The 4,087-nt window shown below is 36.9% G+C and overlaps 1 protein-coding gene across 3 annotated transcripts in view; it reads left to right on the top strand.

The window, feature by feature from the left end:
- The first annotated feature begins 1,690 nt into the window (after window positions 1-1,690).
- Window positions 1,691-4,087, top strand: part of LOC108373798 (poly(A) RNA polymerase gld-2 homolog A-like) — a 28,703-nt gene continuing 26,306 nt past the window's right edge. For 2 of the 3 annotated variants that reach the window (XR_001848995.1, XM_017629753.1), the window contains exon 1: window positions 1,843-2,162. The gene's annotated coding sequence lies outside the window, so the exon portion shown is untranslated. Of the gene's footprint in view, window positions 1,799-1,842; window positions 2,163-4,087 lie in introns of those variants that run through there. The other variant, XM_017629752.1, reaches the window with a different exon arrangement.

Genomic DNA, 4,087 nt, shown 5'->3' on the forward strand with positions numbered 1-4,087 from the left:
ACGGTTAGAAAACGTCTTAAAATGTAGACGTCTACATTTTGAGACACTGTTTGGAACGAACTGTGAACACCCCAATGTATTCTATCATTCTTGGGTTATGAAGTTTTTACACCAAAGGCATGTTAGAGGCATAACCATGACTTAAAACACCGGAAAAGTTACGTGGATTTGTTGTAATATTAAGGAAATTCAAATGCACTAAAAGCAATTTTAAAATAAGGCGGATCATTTTCTGGTACCAACGCCTTTTGCAAATTCAAAAAAAAAATGCTAAAAAAAACCACAACCCTACTGTTTAGTTTTTCGCTACTGCGCAGCCACTTTTTCAAAACACCATTTCATGTATTCGCGAATTAAAGGCCCTACACACGCATTGATTTATCGGCCAACCAGTTGACCAACCTACTTAACGAAATTCCCTACAAACGCACCAACCAGTTGGCGGATTTCATTTGAATAAGAGTTTTTGAACTGTGAACAACAGAACAGCACCGGTAAACTTTGCTTCTCATTTTTATGTATTTATAACTGCTACCGCCCCCGTTTTCACAAATTATACGCATTTTCACCAGCGAAACGAACCAAAAAACACATGTTAACGTTAACGCGCCTTTAAAAAAATGAAATCGAATTTAGGTTGCCAACTTGTCTACACGCAGAGCAACAAGTTGACCAATCTGTCTCAAAAATCCAAAAATTTTGATTTTGCTCCAACCTGACGAACAACTTGACGAAGGTTTGCCAACTTATATACCACCAACTTCTAGCGGTTGGCCGATAAATCGGTGCGTGTGTAGGGCCTTTTATGCATAAACGGAACCAGTTTTGAATTCATGAAATGAAGAACTCGTAAATTCTTCCGCATAAACGTAGTGTGAGATGTTTGAAAAAGGAATAAAAACCACCCCTGCCTACCATGTAGCGGTATGCTTACCATGTAGCGGCAGTTTTCGGAAAGGTGAAAAAACTATATTTAATTTTTGCACTGGATATTTATTGTTCGGCTCCACCCGAACTTAGACTTTTTTACTTGTTTAAACAAACCTTTTAAATTTCTTGATATATGTACACCGACTTTTTATTTTTTATTCACCTAGAGCATCTAACTATCGAAACCTTAAAGCGAAGCGCACATTAGCGCGATTCATACGTTGCGAATCCGCAGAGCTATAAATTACAACAATGCCACCCATATATTTTAATGAGCTAGCGCACACTTGCACGATTCCGTCGCTGCTAATTTTTCGAACATTCAATGAAAGTGAAAAGTGTCATAGCAATAAATGCAAAGAAAAAACTAAATTGTGTTGCTCAAAAACGAATAGAAAACGAGTGCAAAAATACACCGAAAAAAGGAAAAATTAAGTACATCGGAATTCGACGCAAAAAAAAGCGCACGGGTGTGTACACGTTTGCGGATTCGAAGTTAACAGCCAAATTCGCAGCGATAGAATCGCGCTAATATGCGTTTCGCTTAAGTTATGTCATGCCTTGCTACGTATTCGCAACGCAGGCTTGAAACAAGAAAATACCAGATGTTAAGAGACAAACAATGGATTGTGTAGATGATGAGTAACAGTCACATCTCTAAATGTGATAAATGCAAGGGTGTTTTGCAGGTATACATACAAATGTCGAGCAATGGCAATCTTGGCAAACAAATGACGCTGTCTTTCGCGCCAAACTTCAATACGAAAGAATGTATAAAATTTTAAGGGAGTAATTTGCAGTTACCTGAAGGAAGGAAAGTTTGCGCGTTGAAGTTGCATAGATTTTTAGGGATTACATTTGTATGCAGGTAGCAAAATCTCCATATTAACCATGTGCTTATAAAATCGATGGCTTTGCACAGAAGTTCAGTAACTAAATTTCCTTTGGCGTAGCCGGTTGTGCTTGGACGTGTGGTGATTAGTCATGCATTAGTTTTAAAAGTTATTTCGAGTTTGTGGAGTGCACATATATATCAGCGTTAATTTTTTTACTCAACTGCAATGCTAATGTTATTGTATTAAATGTAGCCGAGTTCGAGAATTTCAACCTAATCGAAGCAAAAGTGCCAATATTGCGCTTCAGGGATCGTATTCATCAGCTGGAAGTGGATTTGAATTTCAATAACTGCGTTGGAATCAAAAACACGCATTTACTCTATTGCTATTCTCAACGTAAGTAAAATTTTCATCACACTTACTATTTAAGATCGTATTGCTATGTAGTACGTGTAGTATTGTAATCTTTTCGTTACTCAAAGGACATTTATTCAATATAATTATGTGAATTTTTGGCAAAGAAACCATACATTTGATTGATTGATAGATAGTCCTTTTAAATTCAAAAAAGTGGTAAAATTTCGTGTTTTATAGAAAAGTTTATCCCAGACCTGAAAAAGTTGTTTAGTTTAAGGGCCGTTTTTTTCAAGCCGCTTTTAAAACTTTGAATGACAGAGAAATTTTAAAAGCTGCTTGAGAAAACAGCCCTAGTATTGCATAAAAAATCAAAAGATTGATGTGCAAAAAAAAAACGTGTTTTTCGACATCGGCTGCATATTTTGTCAAATATTCACAAAATTATTTTATATATGTACGTATGTATGTGCATAGAAGCATGGTAAAGTAAAACTATACATATATATGTACATATGTATGTAGCAAGCATGCTCTTCTATGGTGATGTGTGCAGGGATGCCAAAGTTACAAATTAGTGCGATGTCCAAAGAACATGCCGATATCAATACCACATCAAGAATTATGAATACAAGATTGTGTTCTCCCTGCGGCGATGACATTTCTCTAGTAAAATTAAACAAATCCGAATAAGGGGTTAAAAGGCACTGTGTCAAGACAGTACATTTTCTTAATGTTCAATTTTCGAAAGAAAACGTGGTTTAAAGCGAAGCGCACATTAGCGCGATTCCATCGTTGCGAATACGTTGCGAATTCGGCTGTTAACTTCGAATCCGCAAACGTGCGCACACTTGAGCGATTTTTTCGCGTCGATTTCCGATGTACAATTCACTCAATTTTCCCTTTATTTCGTGTATTTTCGCACTCGGCGTGCCCAAATCGTACAAAATACTATTATTACGAACGTTTTTATTAGTTTTTGTACATTACACGTTTTTTTTTCTTTGCCTTTATTGCTGTGACACCTTTCTTCTTCTTCTTTGACGCCTTCAAAACGCTGCAAGCCGCGTTTCGAACGCGTCAATAGAGAGGAACATTGAATGTTCGAAAAATTCGCAGCGACGGAATCGTGCAAGTGTGCGCTAGCGCATTAAAATGTATGGGTAGCATTGTTGTAATTTTTGGGCTTGCGGATTCGCAACGACAGAATCGCGCCAATGTGCGCTTCGCTTAAGTCAGTTAAATTGTAAAAAATATGTGATATATAAAAGGAATTAATAAAGAAACAGTTAAAAAATTGTGATTTTTTTTTAGAGAATTGGTGAATTTCAGTGCATTTAAAGTCTCTAAGGCGTTGTTTACTTTTACTTGAAAATTGTCAAAATCGGCAAAACCAACGTTGCGGTTTGTGGAATGCACCACCTTTGTTCGCTACATCGTGGCTCTGTTGGTTGAGTGTACTAGAGTAACCTGGTGTAGGAAAATGCGTTCGACTGTTGCGACACTTTTAGTGCACATAATAATAGATGGTCGTGGCGGCCGTATATACACTCACTCAGGCCCTGTCTCCACAGGAAAACACTGATGTCGTGAAAACTATGTCACAAAATATATTTCCAATGGAGACCGCCTATTTCTCATGTGCTGCAATATATGTCAGCGCTTATTGCTTGACATCTATTGCAGGCAATTCGATAGTTTGACAGCCATATTTTCATTTGTAAGAAAGCGTGCTGGTGGTAACATCGATGAAATTTTTATATTAAATCAAAATAAAAGTCTGTTCCTTATTGGATTATTTATGATTACGTTTTAGGAAATTATTCAGCAAGTTTTTTAAAGATTTAAATGTTTTTAAACACCGAAATTGAGAGAATGTTGTCTGGTGGCGTCATGCGGCAAATGCTTATTTCAAGACATCAAAGTGCCCACACACAAAAACTTGCAATCACATTGCTCGTCAAAAT

Source organism: Rhagoletis zephyria, unplaced genomic scaffold (assembly GCF_001687245.7).
Source record: "Rhagoletis zephyria isolate East Lansing unplaced genomic scaffold, Rhagoletis_zephyria_1.1 Rzeph_scaffold_07039, whole genome shotgun sequence".
Taxonomy (NCBI): domain Eukaryota; kingdom Metazoa; phylum Arthropoda; class Insecta; order Diptera; family Tephritidae; genus Rhagoletis; species Rhagoletis zephyria.